The sequence below is a fragment of the Ovis aries genome, chromosome 8 (assembly GCF_016772045.2).
Source record: "Ovis aries strain OAR_USU_Benz2616 breed Rambouillet chromosome 8, ARS-UI_Ramb_v3.0, whole genome shotgun sequence".
NCBI classification, from domain to species: domain Eukaryota; kingdom Metazoa; phylum Chordata; class Mammalia; order Artiodactyla; family Bovidae; genus Ovis; species Ovis aries.
Window position 1 is genome coordinate 50,711,877 of NC_056061.1, and position 13,500 is coordinate 50,725,376.

Here is a 13,500-nt window from a genome sequence, read left to right on the forward strand (position 1 = left end):
AGTGTTAAAATGTAAAGATTCAAACCACTCTGCAGTGTTGGTGTTTCATTCCGTCGCCAGCATCTGGCGCCCAGCGCGGGGCACAACAGAACCGAAAGGGTAAGCACCCCGGGGCGAAACGCTGAAAAGGGGACTTTTGGGAAATAGAGAAAAAGAGAAAAGAATAAAAATCCAAAAGGGTGAGCACCCCGGGGCGAAACGCTGAAAGGGGGACTTTCGAGAAAAAGAAAAAACTATGGGAAATTCCCCGTCTTTAAAGTCACAATATATGGAGCTGGTTAAGGGGCTCATGCATTCTATAGGAATTAAAATGTCTACTCGCCGCTTGAGTGAGTTGTTCTGTCTTATAGAGCAGCATTGCTATTGGTTTCAATATCAAACAAAAGTACAGCTGAATTTGAAGGAATGGAAAGTGGTGCAGGAGTTAAGAAGGCAGCATCAAAAAGGAAATGTGATTCCTCTAAGGCTGTGGACTCTATGCAGCGGTATAACGCAGGCTTTAAAATTAATGGCTGCTGACAGTGAGGCCGCCTCATGTTATCTTGAGGAGGGGGCTTCACTTCGGCCTCTGCCCAAACCTCCGGATGATAGTATAGATTCATCCACTGAGACAGATAGAGATGTGAGTTCTGGGGAAGATTCAGATTCTGTATAGGCAATGACTGCTGCCTTTTAAAAGGTTTTATTAAATAAAAAATGAACTTCCAAGGCTGTTAACCCTTCTGCACCACTTTACGCATCCCTATTTCCAGTAGCTGCCGACAAGGCTGAGGTAGGGAGAGAGAGTCAATGGTTTTAGAAGTACGGGAAAAAGTATATTTTGGGAAATGCTTGTTAATGACTCTCGTCCTTTAATGTCACTGATTATTAAAGGTAAACAGTTTGAAGGATTAGTGGATACAGGAGCAGATGTTTCAGTTATTTCTCTCCAGCAGTGGCCTAATGACTGGAAAAAAAAATTCCTCTTGTTTTAACAGGCTTAGGATCAATAGCAGATGTGTGGAAAAGCGCTCAACCTTTGTCATACCAACTGTCTAATGAAAAGAAAGTATTTATTTCTTTTTACATTGTTAATATACCTATTAATATCTGGGGAAGGGATCTTTTATTTTCTTTAGGAACAACGCTCACCATCTCGTTGGAAAACTTGTAGCCACTGCTCAGATTCCTCGAGCTCTCCCATTAAAATGGTTAACTGATGTCCCTAAATGGGTTGAGCAGTGGCCGCTTCCAAAAGTGAAGCTCGAGGCTTTAGAACAATTAGTAGAAAAACAGCTTCAATCTGGCCATATTGAACCTTCCACGTCTCCTTGGAATTCCCCTGTTTTTGTCATTAAAAAAAATCTGGTAAATAGAAAATGTTGACTGATTTAAGGAAAATTAACAAATGTATAGAACCTATGGGAGCTTTGCAATTAGTTCTCCCTTCTCCTGCTTTGATTCCACAAAATTGGTCTTTGATGGTTTTAGATTTGAAAGATTGTTTTTTTACTATTCCTTTGCAATTGGAGGATAAAAATAAATTTGCTTTTACTATTCCAGTGTATAATCATGGGCAGTGTCAGGTAACCTTACTATATGGACGAAAAACTTTACTTTAAATATTAATGATTCTAAGGGGCCATTTCAAGTTCATTTGCATATTAACAAATCTTACTCTGCTATAGCATGTGTAAAATTTCCTTATTCTTTACTGTATGGGCAATAGATTTAAAATGAAATTTTGGGAGGTGTATCATGTTCTGATTGTAACTTGACTCAATATATAAATCGTTCCTGGTGAAAAAATGTTGAAAACAAGATGGTCCATTCCAGTAATTACTCTTTGGTCATTGTAAAAGCACGGACTGAACTTTGGTTGCCTGTTAATCTTACTCGACCTTGGTCGGACTCTTTTGCTGTCACTCATCTTGTAAATGCTGTACAAACTCTTCTCCACCGATCTCAAAGAATGCTTGGCATTGTCATCGCATCAATTCTTGCCGTGGCTTCAGCAACAACAACAACAACTATAACAGGTCTTGCTTTGCATCAGGGCATACAGAATGCTGATTTTGTCAGGAAATGGCATAAAGATGCTCATTTACTGTGGCAACAACAACATGATTTGGATGCTCAATTGGCTACTGATGTATTAAATTTACAACACACTGTTTCCTGGTTAGGAGATCAAGTGACTGTGTTAGCTACAAAGAGTGTGTTAAAATGTGATTAGAACTCATCTCACCTATGTGTAACCCCTGTTCCCTTTAATATGAGTGAGGGTTGGAAAAAGGTAAAAAGGTCTTTAGTGAGACACCAAAATTTAACTGCTAAAATTATGAAATTGAAACAAACTATATTGTCAACTTTTAGTAAGACGCTGGCTGATATTCTTGGTTCTGATATACTAAAGAGTCTTCAAAAAGGATTAGATAACCTTAATCCTTTAGGGCATGTATCTACATTGTTAACAACATCCTTTGTGAATACTTTGTTAATTGTTGCTTTATCTTTTATTGCTTTTATAGTCTACCGGCTCGGGCAAAAAAAAAAAAAACAAACAAACAAACAAAAAAAAAAGCTTTGTGTATTCAAGCGCTTATTCAGCACCTGCAAGAAAAGAAAGGGGGAGATGTAGGGAACAAGGTATAAGGAAGGTTGAGAAGTGCTTGCAAACGAGACTCTCAACCAGGGCTGAACATTCTTGCAAACGAGATGTTCAGCTAAGAATCCTCTGTTTGTTCCCGTGGGAAAAGAACATTTCTTGCACACAAGGATGTTTCTCTGATTCCTCAAAAGGAACAGACCCTGGGACAAAACGGATTCTAAGTTGATAAAGAAGTTCCCCAAAACAAAGTCTTAGCTGCAGTAAATAAGTTAAGGTAAAGGTTATCTCGCCCTGCGCCTGCGCACTGTATAGTCTCTGAATCATAGTGCTTGGCAGCTTGCCCTGTAGGTTGTTGTGCAAGGGATATAAAATAAAGCAGCTGTATGAAGCAAGTGTTAAAATGTAAAGATTCAAACCACTCTGCGGTGTTGGTGTTTCATTCCGTCGCCAGCGTACAGCAACCGTTATCAAGGAAACAAGAAATTAGCAATGGTCATAAGGTCAGAAGACAATCCATATCTCAAGAAAGAGGGTCATGACTAAGCAGTTTTGTCATAAGGAAAACGTTTACTGGAGGAAATCCATGCGTGTGTCTCATTCCATGACCTCAGTCCTGGGAGCAGTGTGCATCTCCACTCATTCCTGTTATCAGGAACTAATAAGGAACAGAGGGTTATGAGAGACGTAAAATAGCACACAGGTATCCTCCTGTTAAACGTTCCCTGACACTCCCTGGTGGCTTAGAGGTTAGAAACTGCTTGTCAGTGCAGAAGACTTGGGTTCAATCCCTGGGTTGGGAAGATCACCTGGAAAAGGAAATAGCAACACACTCCAGTATTTTCACTTGGAAAATTCCATGGACAGAGGAGCCTAGTGGGCTATAGTCCATGGAGTCACAAAAAGAGTTGGACATGACTTAGCAACTAAACAACAACTGATAAAATAGATAACTAGTGAGAACATACTGTATTTCTCAGGGAACTCTACTCAATGCTCTGTGGTGACCTAAATGGGAAGGAAATCCAAAAAAGATGTTACATTTATATGCACCGCTGATTCACTTTGTTAAAAAGCAGAAACTAACACAACATTGCACAGTAATTATCCTCCAATTAAATTTTTTAATTAAAAATAAAGGAATTTTAAAAGTAAAAAATTTAAAGAAGAAATGTGAATCATTGTCCTGATTTTTAGGTGTTGCCATTGCTATTTAGTCACTAAGTCAGATCTGACTCATTGTGACCCCATAGACTGTAGCCCAGGGCTTCCCAGGTGGCGCTTGTGGTAAAGAACCCACTTGCCAGTGCAGGAGACATAAGAAACATGGGTTCTATCCCTAGGTTGGGAAGATCCCCTGAAGGGGTGCATGGCAATCCACTCTAGTATTCTTGCCTGGAGAATCCCATGGACACAGGAGCCTGGCAGTTTGTGGTCCATAGGATCGAAAAGACTCAGACATGACTGAAACAACTTAGTAGGCACCCATGGGCTGTGGCCCACCAGGCTCTTCTGTTCATGGGATTTCCCAGGCAAGAATACTGGAGTGAGTTGCCATTTTATTCTCTATGGGATCTTCCTAATCAAAGACCAAACCCGAGTCTCCTGCATTGGCAGATAAATTCTTTATCACTGGGTCACCAGATTTTGAGTTCAGTTCAGTTCAGTTGCTCAGTCGTGTCCAACTCTTTGCGACCCCATGAATCGCAGCACGCCAGGCCTCCCTGTCCATCACCAACTCCTGGAGTTCATTCAGACTCGCGTCCATTGAGTCAGTGATGCCATCCAGCCATCTCATCCTCTGTCGTCCCTTCTCCTCCCGCCCCCAATCCCTCCCACCATCAGAGTCTTTTCCAATGAGTCAACTCTTCGCATGAGGTGGCCAAAGTACTGGAGTTTCTGCTTGAGCATCATTCCTTCCAAAGGAATCCCAGGGCTGATCTCCTTCAGGAGAGACTGGTTGGATCTGCTTGCAGTCCAAGGGACTCTCAAGAGTCTTCTCCAACACCACAGTTCAAAAGCATCAATTCTTCGGTGCTCAGCCTTCTTCACAGTCCAACTCACATCCATACATGACCACAGGAAAAACCATAGCCTTGACTAGACGGACCTTAGTCAGCAAAGTAATGTCTCTGCTTTTGAATATGCTATCTAGGTTGGTCATAACTTTTCTTCCAAGGAGTAAGTGTCTTTTAATTTCATGGCTGCAATCACCATCTGCAGTGACTTGGAGCCCCCCAAAATAAAGTCTGACACTGTTTCCACTGTTTCCTCATCTATTTCCCATGAAGGGATGGGACCGGATGCCATGATCTTCGTTTCCTGAATGTTGAGCTTTAGGCCAACTTTTTCACTCTCAAGAGGCTTTTCATGAAGAGGCTTTTTAGTTCCTCTTCACTTTCTGCCATAAGGGTGGTGCCATTAAGATATCAATATCTTATTGATATTTCTCCTGGCAATCTGGATTCCAGCTTGTGATTCTTCCAGCACAGTGTTTCTCATGATGTACTCTGCATATAAGTTAAATAAGCAGGGTGACAATATACAGCCTTGACATACTCCTTTTCCTATTTGGAACCAGTCTGTTGTTCCATGTCCAGTTCTAACTGCTGCTTCCTGACCTGCATACAGATTTCTCAAGAGGCAGGTCAGGTGGTCTGGTATTCCCATCTCTGAGAATTTTCCACAGTTTATTGTGATCCACACAGTCAAAGGCTTTGGCATAGTCAATAAAGCAGAAATAGATGTTTTTCTGGAACTCTCTTGCTTTTTCCATGATCCAGCAGATGTTGGCAGATTTTCAGGCACTTACAAATAATTGAGAAAAAAAAAAAAAAAAGACACACATGTGATATGGATAAATTACAAAACCCAGGCACTTTTTGAATGAGTTATTTAAAAAATAAGGTATTTAGGAAGTTCAGAGGAACAACAAGAAGGGGAAATACAAAACCTGAACTGGAACTTCTTAAAATTTTGTTTCAAAAATCTACTGAACTTATGCAAAAGTGGAAGATACAGTAAATCCCCTGGGAATCCATCCACTGGTGACTTAGCTCCAACAATTATCAATATTGCTCCCTGTTATTTCCCTATTGTTCATTCCTCTTTGAAATGGACACTGAAGAATGAGCAGCTTTTAAAAGCAGCCCTGCCCAGCCCCATGTAATAGGACATCTTGGCATTTCTCAGACACGGACTTGTCTATTGAAACTTCCCTTGCTCATTTTGCTTCAGCTCTTCTGGCCTCCCTCCTCCAGATACAACACATCAAATTACACGTATGCCTCAAGGCCTTTGCAAACTTGGGGCTTCTCCTCTCCCACTCCACCCTGGCACTACACAATGTGCCCCCTTACTGTGTGTTGGTCTCAGTTCCAACAGACCCTACTCACAGAGACCTTTGCCAATGACATTTAAAATGGCACCCTGTACCCTCCTCTGTCCCCTTTAGCCTAATTACTTTTTTCCATCACATTTTTTTTTTCACTGTTGGAATGGTGTGTCACACAATGTCTTTTTCTTATTTCATCATCCGCCTCTTCTACTAGAATGTAGAATGTAAGTTTCATAAAGGCTGGTACCCTGTCACAGGACTATAAGACACATGTCACAGAGCAGACATTTGACAGATAGATGTTAAACAGATGAAAAAAAGAATAAATGCCATTCCCTTTGCTCAAAAAAACTTCCTTGGCTTCTTATCAGACAGCAGAAGTATGCAGGGTGGCTTGTGAGCTAAATTCAAGTGGTAGAAATGTGTCTTCTGAACTACATAAAGTTTTCAAAATTTAAATTCGTTGACAGCATTTAGAAATGAAGAGATTTCACACAAAATCTTTAATTTTTTTCAAGTGATAATAAAATAATTTTTAACTAACTTCTTTAAAATATTGCTATATCTTGATACTTCCCTGGTGGTCTAGTGGCTAAGACACCATATTCCCAGTGCAGAGGGATTGAGTTTCACCCCTGATTAGGGAACTAGATCTTGCATGCTACAACTAAAGATCTGGCCTGCCACAGCAGAGATTGAAGATTCCATGTGTTGCAGGTAAGACTTGTGTTCTTGCATGCTCAGTCGCTCAGTAGTGTCTGACTCCTTGTGACCCCATGGACTGTAGCCTGCCAGGTCCCTTTGTCCTTGGGATTTTCAAGGCAAGAATACTGGAGTGGGTTGCTATTTCCTACTCCAGGGCAGCCGAAAGGAAGGTCAAAGAAAGGTCCGAGGACCAGAGTGAAGACTTCGGGTAGAACAAACAGCACTCCGGGCTAAGCCCAATTTGCATAGGGCAGGCCCAGATGGTGGCAAAAACATATAAAAGGAAGAGCCAAAGCGCTCTCTCTCTCTCTCTCTCTCTTTCTCTCCCGCGTGTGTGTGAGCTCTCTCTCTCTCTCTCCCTCTCCTGCATGTGTGTGCTCTTTCTCTCTCTCCCTCTCTCTCTCTCCCTCTCCCACGCGCTCCTCCACTCTCTTCCCTTCAAATCTTTGGGTTGGCATGCCCTCACGCTTCAAGGATGGATTCTCCTGCTATCTTCTAAATAAAATAGAGCTGTAACACTGAAAAAAATAAATAAATAAAAGTCATGCAATATCTTGCACTGCTGGGCACATAACCTCACATGACAATGATGTAGAGTAAGAAGCAACTATCTCTTCACATGAGCTTTCAGATGGCCTCTACTTTTCCTGTTGACTTTTGATGTTTACCCATGTGCTTGCCTGTCTCATTTATTTACAATCCCTGCCTAGATCCTGTAGGTACTGGAGTTTACACATCCAACCTCTAGGGTTCTCTAACATTCACTGCTTCTGAGAATGGTCTGTACTTTTCAGCTCTGTAACTTTTACCTTGATTCCAGTTGACCAAGTGAACAAAAAATCATCTCTTTCTGATGCCACATCACCCATGACATTGTGTCAAAGAGATGGAGTGGGTTCAGGTGCTTCTACTGATCCTTAATTCAGTCATTCTTCCTCAATTTATATATTTCTAATTCCAAAAAGCCAGATTATTTCATACATACTTGTTTTCTTTTGATAACCAAATAGTAGAAATAAACCAAATAGTTGCTTCTTTGGTTATCTTTTGATAACCAAATAGAAGTGTAACTTCTCGGTAAGGAAGTAGCATGATGTTTATATGCTAATGGGAAGCATGCCTTCAAATACAACACAGAACAATTTCTATGAAACATTTTAACTTCCTGTAACCTCCCCTTCTCTCCCAAGTTTTGCATTAAATAATCAAATCAGTGAACTGAGATCAGCTGGTAAGAATTAACTACCTATCCAATGGCCTCTCAGGAATGGTGTTCTCCCCCTGTTCACACATAATTTTTAAATTGCCACTTTAGATGTCTTTTCTAGAAAACTTTGACGTTGACACTTTAGATGTCTTTTAGAAATCTTTTCTATCCCTCTTTTTTTCCCCATGCAGAGAAAGAAAGCTCAACCTTGAGATTTACAACATTGTATAATAAACTGTCAGGGGAAGGATTTGGTTTGAAAAATGATAACTCACTCCAGATGACGAAATATTTCTAATAATTTAAATAGAAGTCATCATCCTTTCAAGAAGTTAAAGATAAAAGCAATCAGAATGACAAATGAAATAATTTCACTGGTAAAAATAAATTAATAAATAAATCTAGCACATGAAACAACAAGATGTAGTACTCTGACAGCAATGTCATAAACAACATTTGTAACTGAAAAGGATAATTCTGTCACCAAGTAAAGGCAAGGTGCTGCAAAGACCAGAGAGACAGCCCCAGTGCTGGGTGGGGGGATTTGGTGATCTTGTGCCAAATGGAACAGGTAACTGGCTACCATGAGCAGTGTAACTCATAATTAATATAAATGGAGATATTTACAGAGCAACCAAAGAGAGACTAAGCATATATATATATATATATATATACATATATATATAGCGAGAGAGAGAGAGGAGAAAGAACAAACCTCTAAGAATACGAGGCTTAATAGAAAATCTTAACAGACCCATCACAAGCACAGAAATTGAAACTTTAATCAGAAAACTTCCAGCAAACAAAAGCCCAGGTCCAGACAGCTTCACAACTGAATTCTACAAAAAATTTAGAGAAGAACTAACATCTATCCTACTCAAACTATTCCAGAAAATTGCAGAGGAAGGTAAACCTTCAAACTCATTCTATGAGGCCACCATCACACTAATACCAAAACCTAACAAAGATGCCACAGAAAAAGAAAACTACAGGCCAATATCACTGATGAACATAGATGCAAAAATCGTTAACAAAATTCTAGCAATCAGAATCCAACAACACATTAAAAAGATTATACACCATGACCAAGTGGGCTTTATCCCAGGGATGCAAGGATTCTTCAATATCCGCAAATCAATCAATGTATACACCACATTAACAAACTGAAAAATAAAAGCTATATGATTATCTCAATAGATGCAGAGAAAGCCTTTGACAAAATTCAACATCCAGTTATGATTTTAAAAACTCTCCAGAAAGCAGGAATAGAAGGAACATACCTCAACATAATAAAAGCTAAATATGACAAACCCACAGCAAACATTATTCTCAATGATGAAAAATTGAAAGCATTTCCCCTGAAGTCAGGAACAAGACAAGGGTGCCCAGTTTCACCACTACTATTCAACATAGTTTTGGAAGTTTTGGCCACAGCAATCAGAGCAGAAAAAGAAATAAAAGGAATCCAAATTGGAAAAGAAGAAGTAAAACTTTCAGTGTTTGCAGATGTCATGATCCTCTACATAGGAAACCCTTAAGACTCTACCAGAAAATTACTAGAGCTAATCAATGAATATAGTAAAGTTGCAGGATATAAAATCAGCACACAGAATTCCCTTGCATTCCTATACACTAATAATGAGAGAAAGAGAAATTAAGGAAACAATTTCATTCACCATTGCGATGAAAAGAATAAAATACTTAGGAATATGTCTACCTAAAGAAACTAAAGACCTATATATAGAAAACTATAAAACACTAGTGAAAGAAATCAAAGAGGACACTAATAGATGGAGAAATATACCATGTTCATGGATCAGAAGACTCAATATAGTGAGAATGAGTATACTACCCAAAGCAATCTATAGATTCAATGCAATCCCTATCAAGCTACCAATGGTATTTTTCATAGAGCTAGAACAAATAATTTCACAATTTATATGGAAATACCAAAAACCTCGAATAGCCAAAGCAATCTTGAGAAAGAAGAATGGAACTGGAGGAATCAACCTGCCTGACTTCAGGCTCTACTACAAAGCCACAGTCATCAAGACAGTATGGTACTGGCACAAAGACAGAAATATAGATCAATGGAACAAAAGAGAAAGCCCAGAAATAAATCCACACACCTATGGACACCTTATCTTTGACAAGGGAGGCAAGAATATACAATGGATTAAAGACAGTCTCTTTAACAAGTGGTGCTGGGAAAACTGGTCAACCACTTGCAGAAGAATGAAACTAGAACACTTTCTAACACCATACACAAAAATAAACTCAAAATGGAGTAAAGATCTGAACATAAGACCAGAAACTATAAAACTCCTAGAGGAGAACATAGGCAAAACACTCTCCGACATAAATCACAGCAGGATCTTCTATGACCCACCTCCCAGAATATTGGAAATAAAAGCAAAAATAAACAAATGGGATCTAATTAAAATTAAAAGGTTCTGCAAAACAAAGGAAACTATAAACAAGGTGAAAAGACAGCCTTCGGAATGGGAGAAAATAATAGCAAATGAAGCAACTGACAAAGAACTAATCTCAAAACTATACAAGCAACTCCTGCAACTCAATTCCAGAAAAATAAACGACCCTATCAAAAAATGGGCCAAAGAACTAAACAGACATTTATTTAAAGAAGACATACAGATGGCTAACAAACACATGAAAAGATGCTCAACATCACCCATTATCAGAGAAATGCAAATCAAAACCACAATGGGGTACCATTTCATGCCAGTCAGAATGGCTGTGATCCAAAAGTCTACAAGCAATAAATGCTGGAGAGGGTGTGGAGAAAAGGGAACCATCTTACACTGTTGGTGGGAATGCTAACTAGTACAGCCACTATGGAGAACAGTGTGGAAATTCCTTAAAAAACTGGTAATAGAACTGCCGTATGTCCCAGCAATCCCACTTCTGGGCATACACACTGAGGAAACCAGAATGGAAAAAGACAAGTGTATCCCAATGTTCACCGCAGCACTGTTTATAATAGACAGGACATGGAAGCAACCCAAATGTCCATCAGCAGACGAATGGATAAGAAAGCTGTGGTACATATACACAATGGAGTATTACTCAGCCATTAAAAAGAATACATTTGAATCCATTTTAATGAGGTGGATGAAATTGGAGCCTATTATACACAGTGAAGTAAGCCAGAAAGTATAACACCAATACGGTATACTAATGCATATAAATGGAATTTAGAAAGATGATAATAATAACCCTATATTGGAAACAGCAAAAGAGACATAGATGTATAGAACAGTCTTTTGGACTCTGTGGGAGAGGGCGAGGGTGGGATGATTTGGGAGAATGGCATTGAAACATGTGTATTATCATATGTGAAACGAATCAAGTCCAGGTTCGATGCATGATATAGTATGCTCGGGCCTGGTGCACTTGGATGACCCAGAGGGATGGAGGTGGGAGGGGGGTTCAGGATGGGGAACATGTGTACACCCGTGGCAGATTCATGTCGATGTATGGCAGAACCAGTACAATATTGTAAAGTAATTAGCCTCCAATTAAAATAAATAAATTTTAAAAAAAAAGAATATGAGTCTTGTTTGAACCTTTTCTGCAGGTGTATTAATTTTCTCTCTGACTATGTGTGGGCATCCTAAGGACGTCCTGGGATCTTTTGAATGAGATTTTGGATCACATGTCTATCAGCAAACCAGAAAACAAATGACAAAAATTATGCCAATAAAAATAGGTAAGTCCATAAGGATAATCCTCTTCCCTTCCCTGAGATGCTGCCTGGATCCTAAAAGTAGGAGCTTCCAGCACTCAGATTCTCTTAGGAAGTACTGGAGTGTACCTGGTGTGCTTGTCCACGTTGTGACAGATCCACCTAGGGAAACCGGTGAGAAGTGACACCGATGGGTTGGCATTTCTCCTCTGGGCAGGCTCGCATCAGCCATCACTGCACACATGTAACTTCATGTCTTTGGAGAAGGCAATGGCACCCCACTCCAGTACTCTTGCCTGGAAAATCCCATGGACGGAGGAGCCTGGAAGGCTGCAGTCCATGGGGTCGCTGAGGGTTGGACACAGCTGAGCGACTCACTTTCACTTTTCACTTTCATGCATTGGAGAAGGAAATGGCAAGCCACTCCAGTGTTCTTGCCTGGAGAAACCTAGGGACGGGGGAGCCTGGTGGGCTGCCATCTATGGGGTCGCACAGAGTCAGACACGACTGAAGTGACAGCAGTAGCAGCAACTTCATGTCTTATGATCCACTGATGCTTCTCGTCTTATGGATCAAAAAATTCTTCCCATTTCCCATACAATAACCAGAGCCCCCTCCCCAATTAGGGTCCAGTTCAGCTTCTTGTCTATCCATCCACAGCATTAATAGAATTGACCTGTTGGTTCTATTCAGCCCCTTGGTGTGTTATCAGTTGATTCGAAATCCAAAAGAGGGGTTATTAATTAGACTCTCAGATCCCCAAACTGAAAAATCTCCACTTTCTTCTTCTGGCAAACAACTGAGAAATTTCTCTCCTCTTAAGGCCTATTTCCAGTGTTCTAATTTCCTCTGACTCTTCTGCATCTGTGAAACCAGTCAGGTTAAGCTTCTCATTCATTCATTCAGCTCAGCCTATATAAAACCCTGTACTAGATTTTCTTACTATAGGGGGTTCACCAATGGGCTGCAAAGGCCCATGAATCTCTTAAATGTAGAAGCATACGCAATTTTTTTCTAGAAGATGGGACAAAAACTTTCCACAGATTCCCCAAGAGTTTTGTAATAAAAACGTTCTACTGAGACACCCAGACAAGAAGAGGCAATTGCAATAGGGCAAAGTTGCCAACCTTTGCCTTTTATGTCTAATTAATGTTTTCATGTGCCCCTCGGTTAAAAGAAATACCTAACAGTTCGATTTTTAAAGTAGCTAGATTCAAGTAACGTAAGACAATGGTCCATGTGATGTCTAATGGCTTTTTGGGCCTAAATTTCAAAATTGTAAAATATCCTGCGAATTTGCTGAAGCATCCCAGGACGCCTCTATACACACTTTGTGAAACTCAGAGACAGTATGATAAACGTGGTGATAGAAGGGACTCCAGGATGTGAAAGGCCCTAGGAGAACCTGTCCTAATCTTGGTTGCCAAGGAAGGCTCCCTAGAGGATGTGTTGTTTAAGGGGATTGTAGGATGCTCAGAATTTAAGGTACAGATGGGCTGAAGAAGGGGGTAGGTATTTCATGAGTAGGAATGTGTGTGGTCCTGGGGTGGGAAGGTTTGGTTTGACAGGAGTGACAAGCACAACCATGGGAGGCTGCAGGGGAGAGAGACCTAGTGTATGCAGAACCTTTTAACTATGCTGAACTACTCAAACCTCATCTCTTGTTCAAGAGATTTGCCATTTGCATGGTCTACAAACAATCGCACTCATCTCACATGCTAGTAAAGTAATGCTCAAAATTCTTCAAGCCAGGCTTCAGCAATACGTGAACCGTGAACTTCCAGATGTTCAAGCTGGTTTTAGAAAAGGCAGAAGAACCAGAGATCAACTTGCCAACATCCGCTGGATCATGGAAAAAGCAAGAGAGTTCCAGAAAACATCTATTTCTGCTTCATTGACTATGCCAAAGCCTTTGACTGTGTGGATCACAATAAACTGTGGAACATTCTGAAAGAGAT

At 40.2% G+C, this 13,500-nt stretch overlaps 1 long non-coding RNA gene across 1 annotated transcript in view; it reads left to right on the forward strand.

The window, feature by feature from the left end:
• Positions 1–58: 58 nt before the first annotated feature.
• LOC132660203 (uncharacterized) overlaps positions 59–13,500 on the forward strand; it is a 36,136-nt gene continuing 22,694 nt past the window's right edge. The window contains exon 1 of the long non-coding RNA XR_009601524.1: positions 59–99. This is a non-coding gene — a long non-coding RNA (uncharacterized LOC132660203). The remainder of the gene's footprint in view (positions 100–13,500) is intronic.